This window comes from Dama dama, chromosome 2, assembly GCF_033118175.1.
Source record: "Dama dama isolate Ldn47 chromosome 2, ASM3311817v1, whole genome shotgun sequence".
NCBI classification, from domain to species: domain Eukaryota; kingdom Metazoa; phylum Chordata; class Mammalia; order Artiodactyla; family Cervidae; genus Dama; species Dama dama.
The window spans coordinates 50090383-50099283 of record NC_083682.1 but is presented as its reverse complement, the minus strand read 5'-3'; positions in this window follow the sequence as shown (position 1 = coordinate 50099283).

Genomic DNA, 8901 nt, shown 5'->3' with positions numbered 1-8901 from the left:
AGACAGTGATCTTGGGTTTTCTCTGGAGTGCCATCAAGGAAATCAAGGCTCCTTTAACGTTTGATGTGGAACACGGAATTGCTCTGCACGCAGGGCAGGGGAATCGGGCCTCATCTCGCGGCGAGGGGGAAGTCTCATGGTTTTTCTCGAGTTGCGGCCGAAACCTGGGGTATATTCTGGAGTTACGACGGGGAGGGCCCTTCCAGACACGTGTTTGTTCAGCGACGTCAGGACTCCTGCCTAGGTGCGAGGGACACCTAGGTATTCTCCTCGAGTCTTGGCATGGCAATGGGATGCCTCTCCACGTGAGGCGGGAGACCCAGGGTCCCTTTCCACGTGCCACAGGGATCCTGGGACTCCTATCCATTTTCAAGAGGAGTCGGGCATCGTCTCCTTTGGAAGCATTGATCTCTGCAGACCTCTCGAGTTTTCAAAGGATGGGAGGCCTCCGGTCGCGATGAGGCGGAGGACTACGTCTTTCTCTGTGGTCTCCACAGGGGATTCAGACATCCCTTCGTCTTGGGAGATGCAAGACGAGCCTGCATTCAATTCACTGCAGGGATATCTGGCCTTACTTCGAGTCAGAGCGTCTCGGTGTCCATTCCACTTGAGGCCACAAACTCGGGGTCCCTCAAATATACCTGTAGCTGAGAGAAGCCTCCTCTTGAGGTGCTTGTGGAAAGTTGGTATTCCTCTTGAGTCGAAGCCAGGGACTAAGCTCTCATCTCGAGATGATTTGGGGTACACGGAGCCCTTTCGTGTTGCTCCAGTGACCTCAGGATCCCTCTAGACTTGAGACAGTGATCTTGGGTTTTCTCTGGAGTGCCATCAAGGAAATCAAGGCTCCTTTCACTTTTGATGTGGAACACGGAATTGCTCTGCACGCAGGTCAGGGGAATCGGGCCTCATCTCGCGGCGAGGGGGAAGTCTCATGGTTTTTCTCGCGTTGCGGCCGGAACCTGGGGTATATTCTCGAGTTACGACAGGGAGGGCCCTTCCAGACACGTGTTTGTTCAGCGACGTCAGGACTCCTGCCTAGGTGAGAGGGACACCTCGGGATTCTCCTCGAGTCTTGGCATGGCAATTGGGACGCATATCCACGTGAGGCGGGAGACCCAGGGTCCCTTTCCACGTGCCACAGGGATCCTGGGACTCCTATCCATTTTTAAGAGGAGTCAGGCATCGTCTCCTTTGGAAGCATTGATCTCCGCGGACCTCTCGAGTTTTCAAAGAATGTGAGGCCTCCGGTCGCGATGAGGCGGAGGACTAGGTCTTCCTCTGTGGTCTCCCCAGCGGATTCAGACATCCGTTCGTCTTGGGAGATGCAAGACGAGCCTGCATTCAATTCACTGCAGGGATATCCGGCCTTACTTCGAGTCAGAGCATCTCGGTGTCCATTCCACTTGAGGCCACACTCTGGGGGTCCCTCAAATATACCTGTAGCTGAGAGAAGCCTCCTCTTGAGGTGCTTGTGGAAAGTTGGTATTCCTCTTGAGTCTAAGCCAGGGACTAAGCTCTCATCTCGAGGTGATTTGGGGTCCACGGAGCCCTTTCGTGTTGCTCCAGTGACCTCAGGATCCCTCTAGACTTGAGTCAGTGATCTTGGGTTTTCTCTGGAGTGCCATCAAGGAAATCAAGTCTCCTTTCAAGTTTGATGTGGAACACGGAATTGCTCTGCATGCAGTTCAGGGGAATCGGGCCTCAACTCGCTGCGAGGGGGAAATCTCATGGTTTTTCTCGAGTTGCGGCCCGAACCTGGGGTATATTCTCGAGTTACGACGGGGAGGGCCCTTCCAGACACGTGTTTGTTCAGCGACGTCAGGACTCCTGCCTAGGAGCGAGGGAATCTTCGGGATTCTCCTCGAGTCTTGGCAATGCAATTGGGAGGCGTCTCCACGTGAGGCGGGAGACCCAGCGTCCCTTTCCACGTGCCACAGGGATCCTGGGACTCCTATCCATTTTCAAGAGGAGTCAGGCATCGTCTCCTTTGGAAGCATGGATCTCCACGGACCTCTCGAATTTTCAAAGGATGTGAGGCCTCCGGTCGCGATGAGGCGGAAAATTAGGTCTTTCTCTGTGGTCTCCACAGGGCATTCAGACATCCCTTCGTCTTGGGAGATGCAAGAAGAGCCTGCATTCAATTCACTGCAGGGATATCCGGCCTTACTTCGAGTCAGAGCATCTCGGTGTCCATTCCACTTGAGGCCACAAAATCAGGGTCCCTCTCACATACCTATAGCTGAGAGAAGCCTCCTCTTGAGGTGCTTGTGGAAAGTTGGTATTCCTCTTGAGTCGAAGCCAGGGACTAAGCTCTCATCTCGAGTTGATTTGGGGTCCACGGAGCCCTTTCATGTTGCTCCAGTGACCTCAGGATCCCTCTAGACTTGAGACAGTGATCTTGGGTTTTCTCTGGAGTGCCATCAAGGAAATCAAGGCTCCTTTCACGTTTGATGTGGAAAACGGAATTGCTCTGCACGCAGTGCAGGGGAATCTGGCCTCATCTCGCGGCGAGGGGGAAGTCTCATGGTTTTTCTCGAGTTGCGGCCGAAACCTGGGGTATATTCTGGAGTTACGACGGGGAGGGCCCTTCCAGACACGTGTTTGTTCAGCGACGTCAGGACTCCTGCCTAGGTGCAAGGGACACCTCGGAATTCTCCTCGTGTCTTGGCATGGCAATGGGATGCGTCTCCACGTGAGGCAGGAGACCCAGGGTCCCTTTCCACGTGCCACAGGGATCCTGGGACTCCTATCCATTTTCAAGAGGAGTCGGGCATCGTCTCCTTTGGAAGCATTGATCTCTGCAGACCTCTCGAGTTTTCAAAAGATGGGAGGCCACCGGTCGCGATGAGGCGGAGGACTACGTCTTTCTCTGTGGTCTCCAGAGGGGATTCAGACATCCCTTCGTCTTGGGAGATGCAAGACGAGCCTGCATTCAATTCACTGCAGGGATATCTGGCCTTACTTCGAGTCAGAGCGTCTCGGTGTCCATTCCACTTGAGGCCACAAACTCGGGGTCCCTCAAATATACCTGTAGCTGAGAGAAGCCTCCTCTTGAGGTGCTTGTGGAAAGTTGGTATTCCTCTTGAGTCGAAGCCAGGGATTAAGCTCTCATCTCGAGATGATTTGGGGTACACGGAGCCCTTTCGTGTTGCTCCAGTGACCTCAGGATCCCTCTAGACTTGAGACAGTGATCTTGGGTTTTCTCTGGAGTGCCATCAAGGAAATCAAGGCTCCTTTCACTTTTGATGTGGAACACGGAATTGCTCTGCACGCAGGGCAGGGGAATCGGGCCTCATCTCGTGGCGAGGGGGAAGTCTCATGGTTTTTCTCCAGTTGCGGCCGGAACCTGGGGTATATTCTCGAGTTACGACGGGGAGGGCCCTTCCAGACACGCGTTTGTTCAGCGATGTCAGGACTCCTGCCTAGGTGCGAGGGACACCTCGGGATTCTCCTCGAGTCTTGGCATGGCAATTGGGACGCGTCTCCACGTGAGACGGGAGACCCAGGGTCCCTTTCCACGTGCCACAGGGATCCTGGGACTCCTATCCATTTTCAAGAGGAGTCAGGCATCGTCTCCTTCGGAAGTATTGATGTCCGCGGATCTCTCGAATTTTCAAAGGATATGAGGCCTCCGGTTGCGTTGAGGTGGAGGACTAGGTCTTTCTTTGTGGACTCCACAGGGGATTCAGACATCCCTTCGTCTTGGGAGATGCAAGACGAGCCTGCATTCAATTCACTGCAGGGATATCCGGCCTTATTTCGAGTCAGAGCATCTCGGTGTCCAGTCCACTTGAGGCCACAAACTCAGGGTCCCTCTCACATACCTGTAGCTGAGAGAAGCCTCCTCTTGACGTGCTTGTGGAAAGTTGGTATTCCTCTTGAGTCGAAGCCAGGGACTAAGCTCTCATCTCGAGTTGATTTGGGGTCCACGGAGCCCTTTCGTGTTGCTCCAGTGACCTCAAGATCCCTCTAGACTTGAGACAGTGATCTTGGGTTTTCTCTGGAGTGCCATCAAGGAAATCAAGGCTCCTTTCACTTTTGATGTGGAACACGGAATTGCTCTGCACGCAGGGCAGGGGAATCGGGCCTCATCTCGCGGCGAGGGGGAAGTCTCATGGTTTTTCTCGAGTTGCGGCCGAAACCTGGGGTATATTCTGGAGTTACGACGGGGAGGGCCCTTCCAGACACGTGTTTGTTCAGCGACGTCAGGACTCCTGCCTAGGTGCGAGGGACACCTAGGTATTCTCCTCGAGTCTTGGCATGGCAATGGGATGCGTCTCCACGTGAGGCAGGAGACCCAGGGTCCCTTTCCACGTGCCACAGGGATCCTGGGACTCCTATCCATTTTCAAGAGGAGTCGGGCATCGTCTCCTTTGGAAGCATTGATCTCTGCAGACCTCTCGAGTTTTCAACGGATGGGAGGCCTCCGGTCGCGATGAGGCGGAGGGCTACGTCTTTCTCTGTGGTCTCCACAGGGGATTCAGACTTCCCTTCGTCTTGGGAGATGCAAGACGAGCCTGCATTCAATTCACTGCAGGGATATCCGGCCTTACTTCGAGTCAGAGCATCTCAGTGTCCATTCCACTTGAGGCCACAAACTCAGGGTCCCTCTCACATACCTTAGCTGAGAGAAGCCTCCTCTTGAGGTGCTTGTGGAAAGTTGGTATTCCACTTGAGTTGAAGCCAGGGACTAAGCTCTCATCTCGAGTTGATTTGGGGTCCACGGAGCCCTTTCGTGTTGCTCCAGTGACCTCAGGATCCCTCTAGACTTGAGACAGTGAACTTGGGTTTTCTCTGGAGTGCCATCAAGGAAATCAAGGCTCCTTTCACGTTTCATGTGGAACACGGAATTGCTCTGCACGCAGTGCAGGGGAATCGGGCCTCATCTCGCGGCGAGGGGGAAGTCCTATGGTTTTTCTCGAGTTGCGGCCGGAACCTGGGGTATATTCTCGAGTTACGAGGGGGAGGGCCCTTCGAGACACGTGTTTGTTCAGCGATGTCAGGACTCCTGCCTAGGTGCGAAGGACACCTCGGGATTCTCCTCGAGTCTTGGCATGGCAATTGGGACGCGTCTCCACGTGAGGCGGGAGAACCAGGGTCCCTTTCCACGTGCCACAGAGATCCTGGGACTCCTATCCATTTTCAGAGGGGTCAGGCATCGTCTCCTTTGGAAGCATTGATCTCCGGGGACCTCTCGAGTTTTCAAAGGATGTCAGGCCTCCGGTCGCGTTGAGGCGGAGGACTATGTATTTCTCTGTGGTCTCCACAGGGGATTCAGACATCCCTTCGTCTTGGGAGATGGAAGACGAGCCTGCATTCAATTCACTGCAGGGATATCCGGCCTTACTTCGAGTCAGAGCATCTCGCTGTCCATTCCACTTGAGGCCACAAACTCAGGGTCCCTCTCACCTACCTGTAGCTGAGAGAAGCCTCCTCTTGAGGTGCTTGTGGAAAGTTGGTATTCCTCTTGAGTCGAAGCCAGGGACTAAGCTCTCATCTCGAGTTGATTTGGGGTCCACGGAGCCCTTTCGTGTTGCTCCAGTGACCTCAGGATCCCTCTAGACTTGAGACAGTGATCTTGGGTTTTCTCTGGAGTGCCATCAAGGAAATCAACGCTCCTTTCACGTTTGATGTGTAACACGGAATTGCTCTGCACGCAGTGCAGGGGAATCGGGGCTCATCTCGCGACGAGGGGGAAATCTCATTGTTTTTCTCGAGTTGCGGCCGGAACCTGGGGTATATTCCCGAGTTACGAGGGGGAGGGCCCTTCCAGACACGTGTTTGTTCAGCTACGTCAGGACTGCTGCCTAGGTGCGAGGGACACCTCGGGATTCTCCTCGAGTCTTGGCATGGCAATTGGGACGCGTCTCCACGTGAGGCGGGAGACCCAGTGTCCCCGTCCATGTGGACAGCGATCCTGGGACTCCTATTCATTTTCAAGAGGAGTCAGGCATCGTCTCCTTTGGAAGCATTGATGTCTGCGGACCTCTCGAGTTTTCAAAGGATGTGAGGCCTCCGGTCGCCATGAGGCTGAGAACTAGGTCTGTCTCTGTGGTCTCCACAGGGGATTCAGACATCCCTTCATCTTGGGAGATGCAAGACGAGCCTGCATTCAATTCACTGCAGGGATATCCGGCCTTACTTCGAGTCAGAGCATCTCGGTGTCCATTCTACTTGAGGCCACAAACTCAGGGTCCCTCTCACCTACCTGTAGCTGAGAGAAGCCTCCTCTTGAGGTGCTTGTGGAAAGTTGGTATTCCTCTTGAGTCGAAGCCAGGGACTAAGCTCTCATCTCGAGTTGATTTGTGGTCCACGGAGCCCTTTCGTGTTGCTCCAGTGACCTCAGGATCCCTCTAGACTTGAGACAGTGATCTTGCCTTTTCTCTGGAGTGCCATCAAGGAAATCAAGGCTCCTTTCACGTTTAATGTGGAACACGGAATTGCTCTGCACGCAGTGCAGGGGAATCGGGCCTCATCTCGCGGCGAGGGGAAAGTCTCATGGTTTTTCTTGAGTTGCAGCCGGAACCTGGGGTATATTCTCGAGTTACGACGGGGAGGGCTCTTCCGGACACGTGTTTGTTCAGCGTCGTCAGGACTCCTGCCTAGGTGCGAGGGACACCTCGGGATTCTCCTCGAGTCTTGGCATGGCAATTGGGACGCGTCTCCACGTGAAGCGGGAGACCCAGGGTCCCTTTCCACGTGCCACAGGGATCCTGGGACTCCTATCCATTTTCAGGAGGAGTCAGGCATCGTCTCCTTTGGAAGCATTGATCTCCGGGAACCTCTCGAGTTTTCAAAGGATGTCAGGCCTCCGGTCGCGTTGAGGCGGAGGACTAGGTCTTTCTCTGTGGTCTCCACAGGTGATTCATACATCCCTTCGTCTTGGGAGATGGAAGACGAGCCTGCATTCAATTCACTGCAGGGATATCCGGCCTTTCTTCGAGTCAGAGCATCTCGGTGTCCATTCCACTTGAGGCCACAAACTCAGGGTCCCTCTCACCTACCTGTAGCTGAGAGAAGCCTCCTCTTGAGGTGCTTGTGGAAAGTTGGTATACCTCTTGAGTCGAAGCCAGGGACTAAGCTCTCATCTCGAGTTGATTTGGGGTCCACGGAGCCCTTTCGTGTTGCTACAGTGACCTCAGGATCCCTCTAGACTTGAGACAGTGATCTTGGGTTTTCTCTGGAGTGCCATCAAGGAAATCAAGGCTCCTTTCACGTTTGATGTGGAACACGGAATTGCTCTGCACGCAGTGCAGGGGAATAGGGCCTCATCTGGCGGCGAGGTGTAAGTCTCATGGTTTTTCTCGAGTTGCGGCCGGAACCTGGGGTATATTCTCGAGTTACGACGGGGAGGGCCCTTCCAGACACGTGTTTGTGCAGCGACGTCAGGACTCCTGCCTAGGTGCGAGGGACACCTCGGAATTCTCCTCGAGTCTTGGCATGGCTATTGGGACGCGTGTTCACGTGAAGCGGGAGACCCAGTGTCCCCGTCCATGTGGACAGGGATCCTGGGACTCCTATTCATTTTCAAGAGGAGTCAGGCATCGTCTCCTTTGGAAGCATTGATCTCTGCGGACCTCTCGAGTTTTCAAAGGATGTGAGGCCTCCGGTCGCCATGAGGCTGAGAACTAGGTCTTTCTCTGTGGTCTCCAAAGGGGATTCAGACATCCCTTCATCTTGGGAGATGCAAGACGAGCCTGCATTCAATTCACTGCAGGGATATCCGGCCTTACTTCGAGTCAGGGCATCTCGGTGTCCATTCTACTTGAGGCCACAAACTCAGGGTCCCTCTCACATACCTGTAGCTGAGAGAAGCCTCCTCTTGAGGGGCTTGTGGAAAGTTGGTATTCCTCTTGAGTCGAAGCCAGGGACTAAGCTCTCATCTCGAGTTGATTTGGGGTCCACGGAGCCCTTTCGTGTTGCTCCAGTGACCTCAGGATCCCTCTAGACTTGAGACAGTGATCTAGGGTTTTCTCTGGAGTGCCATCAAGGAAATCAAGGCTCCTTTCACGTTTGATGTGGAACACGGAATTGCTCTGCGCGCAGTGCAGGGGAATCGGGGCTCATCTCGCGACGAGGGGGAAATCTCATTGTTTTTCTCGAGTTGCGGCCGGAACCTGGGGTATATTCTCGAGTTACGAGGGGGAGGGCCCTTCCAGACACGTGTTTGTTCAGCTACGTCAGGACTCCTGCCTAGGTGCGAGGGACAGCTCGGGATTCTCCTCGAGTCTTGGCATGGCAACTGGGACGCGTCTCCACGTGAAGCGGGAGACCCAGGGTCCCCGTCCATGTGGACAGGGATCTTGGGTCTCCTAACCATTTTCAAGAGGAGTCAGGCATCGTCTCCTATGGAAGCATTGATTTCCGCAAACCTCTCGAGTTTTCAAAGGATGTGAAGCCTCCGGTCTCGATGAGGCGGAGAACTAGGTCATTCTCTGTGGTCTCCACAGGGGATTCAGACATCCCTTCGTCTTGGGAGATGCAAGACGAGTTTGCATTCAACTCACTGCTGGCATATCTGGCCTTACTTCAAGTCAGAGCATCTCGGTGTCCATTCCACTTGAGGCCACAAACTCAGGGTTCCTCTCACATACATGTAGCTGAGAGAAGCCTCCTCTTGAGGTGCTTGTGGAAAGTTGGTATTCCTCTTGAGTCGAAGCCAGGGACTAAGCTCTCATCTCGAGTTGATTTATGGTCCACGGAGCCCTTTCGTGTTGCTCCAGTGACCTCAGGATCCCTCTAGACTTGAAACAGTGACTTTGGGTTTTTTCTGGAGTGCCATCAAGGAAATCAAGGCTCCTTTCACGTTTGATGTGGAACACGGAATTGCTCTGCGCGCAGTGCAGTGGAATCGGGCCTCATCTCGCGGCGAGGGGGAAGTCATATGGTTTTTCTCGAGTT